We start from the raw sequence: 15,385 nt of genomic DNA, 5'->3' as shown, positions 1-15,385 counted from the left end.
TTTGAACTGCTAGAATCCAGTTCAGAAATGACTAATATTAGCTTCGAAACCAGTTTAAGTGCTTGATAACTGAAACAAAATGGTTTAAACTAGATGATCTCCAATTTAGCCAGATTAAAGCAGACATTTTATATTTACTTAAAGATGTGAGACACCAGCACAGTATAAAGCATAATTAAACAAGATTAAAACATGATTAAAGAGATTTTAAAGCTTCCTTGTGCACCAGTTTAAAACAGTCAAGCCAGTTTAAGGGGTTTAACTGCTGAAACAAACTACTTTAAAGCAGATTATTTCTAATTTAGCCAGATTAAAGTTGACACTGTACAATGATTTAAAGATGTGTGACACTAGCAAAGAAGAAACCATAATTAGACAAGATTAAAACATGATTAAAGAGGTTTTAATGCTGCCATACACATTGGTTTAAAAACAAACTTTGCACTTTAAACAAACGTTTAAAGTGTTGACTGATGAAAAAAATTGCTTGAAACCAGATTATTTCTAATTTAGTCAGACTAAGTAGACATTGTACACTGATGTAACGATGTGTGACACCAGCACAAATAAACAAATTACAAACCTGAGTAAGAAGTTTGAAAGCTGCTGAACGTATCAGTTTAAAACAAACCAAAAACCACTTTATCTCAAATAAATCAAAAAAGGACCAACTCCTCACATGTGAAAGAAAGACTGGAATAAGTCCAAATATGTGATTTTTTCTTTACAAATAACTTAAATACATAGTTATTAAAATACATAATTAAAATAATTTTTCTTCCCCGGACAGATTAATCACTTTGTGATTTCAGTGGGTGGCATCAAAGAATTGTTTTGTACTTTTCGGTTTGTCTCTCCAGTTGTATTTTTGCAGACTACAACCTTCAAATATATATTAAACTACAGATTCTTATCCTTCATATTTAAAAGCATAGTTCAAAGCACATTTTGTAAAGAAACTGGCAATTAAGGCGGCAAACAAAACATTAATCCCAATGAGGTTCAATGGCGAGAATTCTAATTACAGCTAAAAAGTCTAATTCTTGCTTTTAAGCGTTTATGAAATATTCAGAAGAATTTTGTATAATAAAAAGAGACTTGTTGCTTGTTGCTGCCTGGCGTCCCGTGGTTAACCCTTTCCACTGATGTTCTACAATATTCAGAGCTCATCCGCAGTCCACTACAGGGGCTCATCAAAGCAAAGACTGCAAATGGCTGTTATCTTTAAACTTTCATCACGCCGTGTTGGCGCTGTGCCTCCAGATACCCCAGGACAGATACTCATTTCTCTGCGCTTTGTGTGATTTTTCTGCCTCTTTCCTACGGGTATCTCTCTTACCGGCCCAATAATCTCACCAAGGCACCAAACAATCTCTGTTTGCTCATTTCCAAACCAGCAAATATCCATTTTTGTTAATTAAAATTCTGAGTTTCAGCACACAGACGTGAGTACCCTGTGTTGTTATTTTGTGAAACGTGAGTGAATTAACACCTTGAATGCTGATCTCCAAAGTCTGTTTTTGAATAAAACTCTATCAACCTGAAAGGTGGGTGCAGTGGAAACGTACCACACTACTGACTGACTGCACTCTGCATCAAATATTTTAATAGTTTCCCTGCACGTCTCCACCTTCCTCCTCGTAAACAGCTCTTGGCAGAGTTACTTTTACTATCATTATTTTGATATAATCAGTTGTTTTAATCACAGCAACAGCTTCCTATAAAAGTGTTGGACAAAGAAAAAACTACTGTGGTGGGACCTGCTAACCACAAATCATTTTTAGACTCAGACTCCTACAAACTATATATATATAAAAACCAACTCTCCCTCTCTCTCTCTATATATATATACACACACACACACACACACACACACACACACACACACACACACACACACACACACACACACACACACACACACACACACCACACACACACACACACACACACACACACACACACACACTCTGCTAATCCACTAACCGCTAATTAGCAAAGCTAACTTTTTGTTTGTGGATTAGCTTTTCAGCTAACTTTAAAAACCATCAGCGGACCAATTAGCTTCTGCTAAATTTAGTTCTGCTAATTTAGTCTGTTAATGTTTTTTTTACATAGTTGGTAGTGGTGAAAAACATTTATAAACCCTAAAATGATACACATTGGCTCCTGTCTGCTATGTATTTTGCAGCAGCCAGGCAGTTGAGAGGAGCTAAGCACAACTCTACCCCAGCAGAAGTGGCCTGGCCACCAGGCTGGTACAAAAAAAAAAGCTAATTTCTCTTCACAGCATACAGCGGTCCAGCCGTGAGGCAGAAGTCCTCAAAAGGAATGCAGGATTGACTTATGGTTTTGATTTATAAACCAAATTAATCTGGATAGTTTAACTACAACCCCAATTCCAATGAAGTTGGGACGTTGTGTAAAATGTAAATAAAAACATAATACAATGATTTGCAAATCCTCTTCAACCTATATTCAATTGAATACACCACAAAGACAGATATTTAATGTTCAAACTGATAAACTTTGTTGTTTTGTGCAAATATTTCCTCATTTTGAAATGGATGCCTGGAACACATTTCAAAAAAGTTGGGAGGGGGCAACAAAAAGTGTGGGAAAGTTGGTGAATGCTCAGAGAACACCTAACTGGAAATAGGTGAGTGTCATGATTGGGTATAAAAGGAGCATCCCAAAAGGCTCAGCCATTCACAAGCAAAGATGGGTGAAGATCACCACTTTGTGAACAACTGTGTGAAAAAATAGTCCAACAGTTTAAGAACAATGTTTCTCAATGTTCAATTGCAAGGAATTTAGCGATTCCATCATCTACAGTCCATAATATAATCAGAAGATTCAGAAAATCTGGAGAGCTTTCTACGCGTAAGCGGCAAAGCTGAAAGCCAACACTGAATGCCCGTGACCTTCGATCCCTCAGGCAGCACTGCATTAAAAACCGACATCACTGTGTAAAGGATCTTACCGTGTGGGCTCAGGAACACTTCAGAAAAACACTGTCAGTTAACACAGTTTGTCGCTACATCTACAAGTGCAAGTTAAAAGTCTATCATGCAAAGTGAAAGCCATACATCAACAACATCCAGAAACGCACCGCCTTCTTTGGGCCTGAGCTCATTTGAATGGACAGATGCAAAGTGGAAAAGAGTGCTGTGGTCTGATGAGTCCACATTTCAAATTGTTTTGGAAATCATCATCACGTTGTGTTCTCTGGACAAAAGAGGAAAAAGACCATCCAGAATGTTACCAGTGCAAAGTTTAAAAGCCTGCATCTGTGATGGTATGGGAGTGTGTTAGTGCCCACGGCTATGGGCAACTTACACATCTGTGATGGCACTAACAATTCTGAAAGGTACATCCAAGTTTTGGAGCAACACATGCTGCCATCCAAGCAACATCTTTTTCAGGGACGTCCCTGCTTATTACGGCAAAGACAATGCCAAGCCACATTCTGCACGTGTTAGCAGCGTGGCTTCATAGTAAAAGAGTGCGGGTACTAGACTGGCCTGCCTGCAGTCCAGACCTGTCGCCTATTGAAAATGTGTGGCGCATTATGAAGCACAAAATACGACTATGGAGACCCCGGACTATTGAACAACTGAAGTCGTACATCAAGCAAGAATGGGAAAGAATTCCACCTACAAAACTTCAACAATTAGTGTCCTCAGTTCCCAAACACTTACTGAGTGTTGTTAGAAGGAAAGGTGATGTAACACAGTGGTAAACATACCACTGTCCCAGCTTTTTTGAAATGTGTTGCAGCCATCCATTTCAAAATGAGCAAATATTTGCACAAAACAATATATATATATATATATATATATATATATATATATATATATATATATATATATATATATATATATATATATATATATATATATATATATATATATATATATATACACACACACAGTGGTGAGCACAGTTCAGCTAATCTGATAGCAAATAATTATTGAAGCTAATGTTTTTGCTATCAGATTAGCTTTTCAGATAAGTTTTAAAACCATCATCAGACCAATTATCTTCTGATAAATTTATTTCTGATAACTTTCAGTCCGATAACATTTTCTTTGCTGGTAAAGTTTAACGGTCAAAAATGTTTTGTAAACCCTAAAATCAACATTTTACGAGGTCTGTCAATAAAGTAACGGTCCTTCATTGTCTGGAAATGTTGTCTGGAAAAAATTGTCTGGTTCATTGTCTGGAAATGGCGGAATGAAAAGGACTTTTTTTTCCATCAGAATTTTTCAGAAGCTGTTAGAGACTGGCACCTGGAAACCATTCGAAAAAGTTATCTGGCTTTGATGAAAATTTTACGGGCTTCACAGAGAATAAGTACTTTAGCTACAGCTTTAAGGACAGTTAGTGCGCTGCGCTCCGAGCTGCGACGTCGCGGCACAAACCACTGGATCATTTCTAAGCTGATGGCTCTGTGGATACGAGACCGTCGTGTGCTCTTTCTCTGGTTATCACATGTCCAGCTCTCCACAGTTCTCTTATACTCACTCGACTGTTAAGCACTGAAAGCCGAGATAGACATGTCCAAACTTGTCCTCTAACACTCCGAAACGGAGGTGTTCCTTTGTCTCGCTTCATCAGCGAATCGGTCGTGACGCGCGAAGCCTCCGCACGGCTTTCCATGACAAAATCTCTTGTTAAAAGTGAAATCTGCTGGAAAATGGGCTGATGTCCAGCTCTTGTGATAACCAGAGAAAGAGCACACGATGGTCTCGTATCCACAGAGCCATCAGCTTACAAATGATCCAGTGGTTTGTGCCGCGACGTCGCAGCTCGGAGCGCGGCGCACCGACCGTCCTTAAGGGGTCCTTAAAGCTGTAGTTAAAGTCCTTATTCTCTGTGAAGCCCGTAAAATTTTCACCAAAAGCCAGATAACTTTTCGAATGGTTTCCAGGTGCCAATCTCTAACAGCTTCTGAAAAAATTCTGATGGAAAAAAGTCCTTTTCATTCCGCCATTTCCAGACAATGAAAATTCGACGAGGGGGCGTGACCACTCCTTCCACAAGGCGTGCTCACAGGCGAATGACGTCACCGACAGGCGTGGAAAAACTCACACATGCGCACGAGGGTTCAAGCATGTCTGACGTAAAAACATATGAATGACATCCATATAGTTTTTAAAAAAAATAAAAAGGACCGTTACTTTATGGACACACCACGTATTCCATTTATGGTGTGTTCATAGCCACTGAGCAGACTGGCTGCCTGTGGCTTGTTGATGATGTCATCATTAAGCGCAAAATGTGGCCGGTCAACGCAGGGAGCATTGTGGGTAGTGTAGTTCAGGTTCTCTTTGGATGTTACAGTGACTCCGCCCACTCGACACAAAAACAAAACAGACTAATTTTAACATTATTTTATTTTTTGTGGCTGTAATTTAATCGCCAAGACTCGGTGGGGGAGAGGAGCTCTCATGGTGCAGCTGTGTGTACAGAGGGAGGAACTTTTCTTCACGTTTCAACACTGTTTGGATTTTAAAAAAGGATGCTTTATGTGGATTATTTATTCAGATGAATCCCACTGAAACTAACAGGTAAGAATTTATATTCACTACGTGTATTTTGCTCTGCCAATTAATGCATTAATGGATGTATTTCGGTTGTTTAAACCGCAGGGTGAAAGCGTTGTGAAAAAAGCAGCAGCTTTAGTTCGTAAATGACGGTTTATCTAATATCGAGATAAACTGTGACTTCTAATACTGTGTTTTACTGCTTTTGAAAGATGATGACAGTGTTTGGGGTTTTATTTTTTTGTTTATTCATTTTTTATGCGTTCTTTGTGTTGTGATCGTTGAATTTACCCAGCAGCCCCTGCGGTGCTTAAAGTTAAACTGGTTTGTCAGATGCCGACAGTGAAATCGGATGGTGACCGCATCCAAATCAATACTAATAGTTATTGGTTATCAGTTATCTGTAATAAAGATACATTTTTTTTTAGCAATTTATCGGTTTATTGTCATAAAAGATAACTTTTCAGTTATCTGATTAATGGTTATCAAAGCTAACTTTTTGGCTAGCTGTGCCCACCACTGTGCCCACCACACACACACACACACACACACACACACACACACACACACACACACACACACACACACACACACACACACACACACACACACACGTATTTTGACATATATACACACATGTATTTTTATATATATATACACACATGTATTTTGACTCCCACACACATATACCATACATATATGCTCCATCACATACATTTGCATATTTATTCTCCCTCACACATACAGCACATAATCTATAGCGGGGTGGGCATTCATGTGCCATGAAGGGCACTGCAGGTTTCACTTTCTACCAATCACCTCAGCAGGTGATTTCATTGACAATTAGGTGTTATGTTCAGAGGAGAAGCTCATCAGCAAACCCACCTGCTGAGGTGATTGGTTGGTTGCAAGGAAAACCTAATGTATCTCTGCCTTCGTTGCCCACCCCTGGTCTATACTCACACATACATGTATTTTTGTCTCACATATGTATTCTGCCTCCCACATTCATTTGGTCTCACTCACACATCCAGGCCAAAGTTTGTAATCTGAAATAAAAAAGATTGAAAAAAATATGGCCTGGATTTAGCTCCATATATAATGAGGGTAATATGGTGAACTTTGCTGCACAGGATAATAACCATAGACGTGTATGCCTCCTGCAGATCTGAATCAGAATCAGAAAACTTTACTGTCTGTCATAACAGAAAATCATCTTCAGTGTGGCTCAACTACAAAGCAAAAACCAGACAGTAACATAAAGGATGCATTTCTCCAACAAAATAAAAGTAGCCGTGCCAAAACAGAATAAAAATAATAAAATACTTATGCTGCTAATGTGTGCAAATTGGCCTTGTGCTTACAGTAAATGACAGTGATTTTGATACGGGGGTCTTGCTGTTAATTTTAGGTTCTATAGAGGGTTTTCATGTGACGTACTCGTCACATCATTTTGTGTCCCGCGGCCATTCTGGATTACGACGTGGTGGCCGCTGTGATACGCTACGGCATTTGGCGAACAATTGCAGAAACTTCAACGTTGATGTGAAGAAGCCTCATGGCACCATGGCGCTGAGAGAGATCCGCGCTACCAGAAAATCCACTGTTTTATTATAATATTACCTATATTATAATTATATTCGGCAATAAAATTATATAAGCTAAACAAAGAACGCTTCCAATCCGGATTGCTTATTTACATTGTGGTCCTCGAGCACCGAGCTGCTGATCCACAAGCTGCCCTTCCAGCGCCTGTTTGGGTGAGAAATCGCTCAGGACTCAAGACGACCTCGCTTTCAGAGCTCCGCTGGATGCTCTTGCAGGAGGCCGGCGAGGCTGACCTGGTCGCCAGCTTCCTAGTTCACAATATCGCAGTGTGACACGGTCGGCCAGTTCGTACATCAACACTTAATTCACTATCTGGTATAAGAATACGGATCCACTGAATCAACTGCTACACATCTATCATGATAAATAGCTTTATCTCGAGGATTTAACAGCATCGTAATAACCGCACATTCTCTACATTTTTCTATCACGCACCAGCCTCCTTGTAATCCAGAATGGAGACGGCACCTGTCCTGCCAGCAAATCGGTCCACGTGATTGAAAACCCCTCTAAACAGTGGGAATAAAGGAGTTGTAGTATATGTTTTTCTTGGACAAGATGACATCATAACAGTGACTTGAAGGTAATAACTGATAAGACTTACACAGGGGGTGGGTGTAATCTGCTGCATATGTGGAAATAATCTTATCATCACATGTATGATGGAAAATTAGGAGCAGGTGCTGCTTTTATCTAACATATGGCTGCTTGTATGGCCTTGCCTTACAATATAAAGCGCCTGGGGCAACTGTTTGTTGTGATTTGGCGCTATATAAAAAAAAATTGATTGATGATTGATTGAAGTTACATGTAGCTCAAAATAACCTTAACTGTCAGTTGATTTCAGGTGTATAGTCAACGGTCTAGTGGCCAAAAAGGCCACCGCTACGTTTGCACCTATGAGGAAACACGTATGTATGCGAGAGTCTAAGAAATGAACAGTGACATGCACAAACCTCTCACAGAAACCTCTCACCTGCATCTGCAGACATCCAACATGCACATGCCCAGAGTGTCAGCACTGGAAGGTCAACCAAAAAAACAGCTGTTGTTGACTTTTAGAATTTCACCTGCACGCTTTGTCACGTTAATCACGTATTTAACGCTGAAGGTGTTGCGTGACGTCTGTCCTGTTTCCTTTCTTTGACTGTACGAACGAAGCAAAGATGCTTTTCCCTCTTTCTCTGCCTTCCTGCCATCCTTTCTCTCCTTCCTTCTTTCCATCCTTCTCTGTCTCCCTTACTCGCTTTCTCTCTGGAAATCGATGCAAATGCTTTATAAAAAACCAATACTCATCTCCCTGTTTGGCCCGAGGTCTTCCTTTCTCATATGGTCTTGCAATTCTTCAGCTAGAATTTCACCATACCCCTGCAGGCTAAACTCTGTTTTTCATCTCCACTTTTTAAAAAAGCAATTAAAATGCTGCCTGTTTTTCTTTTTCTTTCTCTCTCTTCAACTCCCTCCTCCCCCCTCTCTCTTTCTCCCTCGTTCTCTCTTCGTTCAGTCTGTTTGGTCTCATTTACCCCCTTGTGTAAATCTTGAATTGGGGGGGTTTAAACAGGTAGAAGGGAGAAACCGACAGGAAGCTCAACCCTGCAAGAAAGAAGCAAAAACAGAAGACTGAGATAAATAAGAGATAACGGTAGAGGGCAAAAAGAATGAAGAGGTGTCAGAGAAAGATGAAGGAATGAATGCAAACAGAAAGAGAGTGAGAGACAAAAAAGCAAAGCAGAACTAGAGAGGAAGAGAAGGACAGTCAGAGAGAGAGGGAGCTGGTGGGTGTTTGGAGGTTATCAAGGACAAGAACAGCTCAGATCTTCCACCCCGGCAGTGCCAAGTGAGGCCAGGCAGCAGGGCAGTACGGTGGGCAATATCTGGCAGTAAGCCGGCAGCGGCTCCGTGCTGGCGTACGGACAAGTCTGCCGGAGGTGGGAGGATCCATCCTGTGCAGGTATATCTGCTCGGACTGGTTGAAGATGCGGTCTAGATTGGTGAAACACACCGACTGCCGCTTCCAGCAAACCGGCTCATAATGAGGCGACAGCGAAGAAGAACATGCAACACCTGAAACGAAATGGACTTATGATCGGAGTGTCATAGGTTCAATCACCAGCCAGTCAGCAAAACGATGGCAGGGAATGTTCTGTTCCTCACTGCCTCTGTCCTGCTTGGAACCCAACAAAGTTAAAACTACACGTAAACATAGCGCAGTATGTCCCGAGGGGTCCTTGAGTTTCAAAACACGAAATATGAATTTAATTCTCCACATCTCGTGGCTGTAGAGAATAACATGTGACGGTTTGCAGCAGGTTTCACTCTTCCTGCAATTTGTTTTAGAGTTCAATATTAACTCAGCACCAGCAACAAAAATCTTCTACAGAGTTCCCTGAGAATAAATGTCATCACGTAAGGCTCTGTTGCTTAATATTAGTCTATATGGATTTTTTTTTTTCGAAGAAAACTGCAATAAGCACATACACGGAACACGTGACAGCAAATAAGAACATATTAACGCTATGCTGAACATATGCACTCTTGTGTGCAGATCAGCAACTTTAGTGTTTGGCTTGAGTTTGAGGAAAACATGATCTCCGACATTAGAGAGCTGCAACACTGTGGAAAGGTTTTAAGCACCCCCCACCCACCCGCAACCCGTTGGAGTGGGAGGAAGCTGGAGCACCTGGACGGAATCCAAGCTAACACAGGAGAACATTGATGATTCATCAGTGGTTATATAGCCATTCACTAATTTTCTGACCCCACTTATTCCAGTTAAAGGCTCATTAAAATAACAACAACAATAATACTAATAACTAGAGCTGCACAAACCTCTGCCAATACTAGTTTACAATTCCACAACTTTTTACCTTGGAAAAAATTTCAAGGTCAAAGTCCTGTTAGAATTGACTTTTCATAAGTTAAATATAATACAAAATATAGATCAAAAGGGATTTACAGTGTTAAAATCAAGGACTGCGAGAACTGTGAACTGATGAGATTAGTCAGGATTGAGGGAAAGATGTCATGTTTAGAGGAAACCAGGCACCATCCCTACAGTGAAGCATGGTGGTGGCAGCATCATGCTTTGGGATGTTTTTCAGTGACAGGAACTGGGAGACCTAGTCAGGATTGAGGGAAAGATGAATGCAGCAATGTACAGAGACCATCCTGGATGAAAACCTCAGACTGGGGCGCGGTTCATCTTCAGAAGGACAATGAGCCTAAGCACACAGCCAAGATATCAAAGGAGTGGCTTCAGGAAACTCTGTGAATGTCCTTGAGTGGCCCAGCCAGAGCCCAGACCTGAATCCAATTGAACCTCTCTGGAGAGATCTGAAAATGTCTGTGCACCGACACTCCCCATCCAACCTGATGGAGCTTGAGAGGTGCTCCAAGAGGAATGGGCAAAACTGCCCAAAGGTAGATTCGCCAAGCTTGTGACATCATATTCAAGAAGACTTGAGGCTGTAATTGCTGCCAAAGGTGCATCAACAAAGTATTGAGCAAAGGGTGTGAATTCTTATGTACATGCGATTTCTTAGTTTCTTTTTTTTAAAATAAATTTTCAAACATAAAAAAAACCTTTTTGAACTACTTAAATAAAGACACAGAGAACTGGTTATGGTAAATGGTAAATGGACTGCATTATATAGCGCTTTTCCATCTGCATCAGACGCTCAAAGCGCTTACAGTTATGCCTCACATTCACCCCGATGTCAGGGTGCTGCCATACAAGGCGCTCACTACACACCGGGAGCAATAGGGGATTAAAGGCCTTGCCCAAGGGCCCTTAGTGATTTTCCAGTCAGGCGGGGATTTGAACCCATGATCTTCTGGTCTTAAGCCCAACACCTTAACCACTAGAGCATCACCTCCCCTGGTTATGTTTTGTCAGGGTTTTAAACTCAAATTTGTTATACTTTCAGCACCACAGAGGCTGCACTTGAGCCACTTAAATCTATTATCAAACATCTAAGACGTCTTATCATCAAATGACGCAAGATTTAAAGGGCCCGTTGGATTTCCGAGAAGGTTAACAGGAAATTTCACTGTTTGTCACATTAATTATGGCGAATTCAAAATAATTACACTCAGACTGCAGTAAGCGAGCGTGAAGCAAGTAGAAATTTCTCATTTCTGGACACAGAAGACTTCTTTTCCGAGAGAAAAATGTCCAGCAGTCCTTTCAAATAGTTTCCTCCTCTGTGGAACATTTTCCGTAATTTCCTCGGCTTCTGTTCGAGTGACTGCTGAGGCTGTCTTCCGCACAGAGTGTGCATCAATGTTTCATGACCCCTGTCCCTTAATATGGCCCTCACAGAGGAAGACAGATAACCGCACATTAGTTACTAGACTAACTTTCTCTTGGCACACTGCATTATTTAAGGACCAATCTATTAAAAGTAATCATCAACTTTAAATTCTTCAGCCCTCTTCTTTAAGTTGTCAACTGTTCGGCACTGCTGAGCGGACAAGGCCAAAATGCTGCACGGGCGCGGCAGAGTCGGTGTAATCGCTTTGCTTTCTGCTGTCAGCCATTATCCTAATTCACACAAAAGGGGCCCCTCCTTCCGCGGGCTCCAGTGGAAAGCGTAGCCCCGAGGCCAACTGCACCGACAGAGAGAGAGAAAGATGTGTGTTTGTGTGGTGTGTGTGTGTGTGTGTGTGCGTGCTGTGCGTGCGTGCATGCGTATTGTGTGTGTGTGAGCGTCACAGTGAGAAAAGAAGAGAAAATGAGAGAGATAGAGCAAAGGAGCATGTATGAAAAACAGACACCAACACTCTCCAGTTTTGACTTTCACTGTAAAATTACCGTTCAGTGTCCGTGAAATGACTGCATTCCCATCAAATTCTGTCTTTATTTCCACTGTGAATAACTTCTTTGTAAGTCTACACCCCAGTAACACAACAACACACCTGATAAGATTTTAAGGAAAAAATAGGGCAATATCAACAACTTCCTGACAGGTTTTAATGGAATCAATGACACCAAACAGTTGTGATTGTGTAAAGGCCACAAAACACAGCTGTGGGAGGAGACAGAGAGTGAGACACAACATATCTTCTCAGGCCGATGCACAAACCTGCGGCAAGAAGGAGAAACTAAAAGGGTACTCGGTAGAGTGCAGTGTTCCGCCAAGGCCCAACAAGAAAACACATACTTGTATTTGTAAAATGTAATAGAAAATGTAAGTTTCCTTTCTTGTCCATTCCCACCTTTTTCAAGGTTTAAAAAAACTGGACAATACATTTCCTCCAAAACCTTCCAATCATGGACTGTGTGTTGTGTGTATGTGTAGTGTAAAATTGTAATTAATGTATTATTATTATTTATTACTGTTATTATATCAAACACAAAAAAATTAAGATGTTATTTATTTAATTTTGGTGTTGTAGTTGTAAAAAAATATGTTGCAAACAAAGTTAGCACCAGCCAAGTAGAGTGCATATCAGAAGTATTCACAGCACTTCACTTTTTACACATTTTATGTTACAGCCTTATTCCAAAATGGATTAAATTAATTTTCCCCCTCAAAATTCTATACACAACACCCCATAACGACAACATGAAAAAAGTTTTGTTTAAAATTTTTGCAAATTTATTAAAAATAACAACTCTAAGAAATCACATGTACGTAAGTATCACAGTCTTTGCCATGAACCTCAAAATTGAGCTCAGGTGCATCCTGTTTCAACTGATAATTCTTGAGATGTTTCTACAACTTAGTTGGAGTCCATCTGGGGTAAATTATTTCACTGGACATGATTTGGAAAGGCACACACCTGTCTACATAAGGGCCCGACTGCACGTCAGAGCACAAACCAAGCATGAAGTCAAAGGAACTATCTGTAGACCTCCAAGGCAGGATTGTCTCGAGGCACAAATCTGCTGCTTTGAAGGTCCCCAATGAGCACAGTGGCCTCCATCATCCATAAATGGAAGAGGTTGGATCCAACAGGACTCTTCCTTGAGCTGGCCGCCAGTCTAAATTGAGTGATTGGGGGAGAAGGGCTTAGTCAGGGAGGTGACCAAGAACCTGATGGTCACTCTGTAAGAGCTCCAGCATTCCTCTGTGGTGAGAGGAGAACCTTCCCGAAGGACAACCATCTCTGCAGCAATCCACCAATCAGGCCTGTATGGTAGAGTGGCCAGACGGAACCACTACTTAGTAAAAGGCACATGACAGCCCACCTGGAGTTTGACAAAATGCACCTGAAGGACTCTCAGACCTTGAGAAACAAAATTCTCTGGTCTGATGAGACAAAGATTGAACTCTTTGGTATGAATGTCAGCATCATGTTTGGAGGAAACCATGGCACCATCCCTACAGTGAAGCATGAAGGTGGCAGCATCATGCTGTGGGGATGTTTTTCAACAGTAGGAACTAGGAGACTAGTCAGGACTGAGGTTCAAATATGAATGCAGCAATGTACAGACAATCATGGATAAAAACCTGCTCCAGAGCGCTCTTGACCTCAGACTGGAGTGACGGTTCATCTTCAGCAGAACAATGACCCTAAGCACACAGCCAAGATATCAAGGAGTGACTTCAGGACAACTCTATGAATGTCCTTGAGTGGTCCAGCCAGAGCCCAGACCTGAATCCAACTGAACATCTCTGGAGAGATCTGAATATGGCTGTGCACCGATGCTCCCATCCAACCTGATGACGCTTGAGTTGTGCTGCAAAGAGGAATGAGCAAAACTTCCCAAGATAGGTGCACCAAGCTTGTGTCATCATATTCAAGAAGACTTGAGGCTGTAATTGCTGCCAAAGTGGCTGTGATTTCTTAGCTTTTTATTTTTAATAACATTTGCAAAATAAAATCTTTTGTCATGTTGTCATTATGAGGTGTTGTGAGTAGAATTGTTGAGGGGAAAAAAAGAATTTCATCCATTTTGGAATCAGGCTGTAATATAAAAATGTGGGAAAAAGTGAAGCTCTGTGAATACTTTCCAGGATGCACTGTACATCGAAAAAGAAGAAGAAGAAAAAAAGAAAACCTTGCTGTGAAGCTACTTATTACAGTGTTTGACATGAATTAATTTGGCTTTAATTAACTGCACTAATTAGCTTAAATAACAACTGTTAAAACTTAAATGACTATGAGTTCCATTCAGAATAAAAGCACACCTTGTGGATTGCATTATGTGCTTCATGTTTGGGAGTTCTGGAGTGAATTTAAACAGACTGATCTGGATTTGATAAATGGAGAGTTATGAAAGCTCATTATATGTTCTGCATTTACAATGTGATCACAACCACACAGTGTAAAAATATGCCAAGAAGGAAAAGGTGGTGGATCTGAACCCTGCTCCCAACTCCCACCCCCATCCCCTCAGTTCCTACGCCCATGTGTACACTGCAACAAATAACTACATAAACTCAATAAACAAACGCATGCATGAAAGCATAACCAATGTAGCTGAGGTTAGGAAACTAGAATAAATTCATTTCTGTCATGAGCGTTTTGTTTCTCATGAAGGGACACTCAGGAATAAAAGAAGCCTTTCAGGGATTTCCTGTCAGCACGTTTTATAAATATCAAGGCTTCTATTACCAGGGGATTATGTGGATTGTTTCCTGTAGCCAATTTGGCAGATTTTCCAAAACCTGGTGTGTGTTTACGTTGGCCCACATGGGACTCTGTCAGCTGATGTCATTAATGACATGCTTCACCGGGGCCTGGAAACGGGCTGAAAATCTCCCACATTTCAAGCATCAGTATCAAAAATCAATAAAGGGCATGAATGATTATGTGGTAGTTTTATATGTTTACCAAAAGGAAAAAACCAAAAAACAAAACAAACACCTCTGCTGGTGTTGTATAGTTTGTAGATGGAGCTAAACAATTGAATGAAGTGTGAGAGTTGACGGCGCCTGTGATCCAAATCTTAGCTGAAAAAGTGGGAAACAGAAACTCAGTTTGTTTGATAATTCAGAGGATACACGTTAGTGTCAAATATGACTCTTACTGAGGTATGATATACGCATTTAATACACAAATGAATATGTTTTAAAAACAGACATCCAATTTAAAAACACATTATTTGTACAGTACTGAACACTTATTCACACTGAATCAGACACACGGGCACGCGCACACACACACGCACACACACGGGTGTGTGTGTGCGTGTGTGTGTGTGTGTGTGTGTGTGTGTGTGGTCACTGCAGCATGTAAGACAGTAAATCCCCACATAAGATGCCAATGAGCTGGATTTT

The 15,385-nt window shown here is 40.8% G+C and overlaps 1 protein-coding gene across 4 annotated transcripts in view; it reads right to left on the bottom strand.

Annotated features, from left to right (window-relative positions):
- The window catches only part of LOC117524144 (BTB/POZ domain-containing protein kctd15), a 97,807-nt gene that overhangs the window by 53,050 nt on the left and 29,372 nt on the right, over positions 1 to 15,385 (bottom strand). The window lies entirely within an intron of this gene.

Source organism: Thalassophryne amazonica, chromosome 2, assembly GCF_902500255.1.
Source record: "Thalassophryne amazonica chromosome 2, fThaAma1.1, whole genome shotgun sequence".
Taxonomy (NCBI): Eukaryota; Metazoa; Chordata; class Actinopteri; order Batrachoidiformes; family Batrachoididae; genus Thalassophryne; species Thalassophryne amazonica.
The sequence above is the reverse complement of the archived record's forward strand: the minus strand, read 5'-3'. Positions and strand labels throughout refer to the sequence as shown.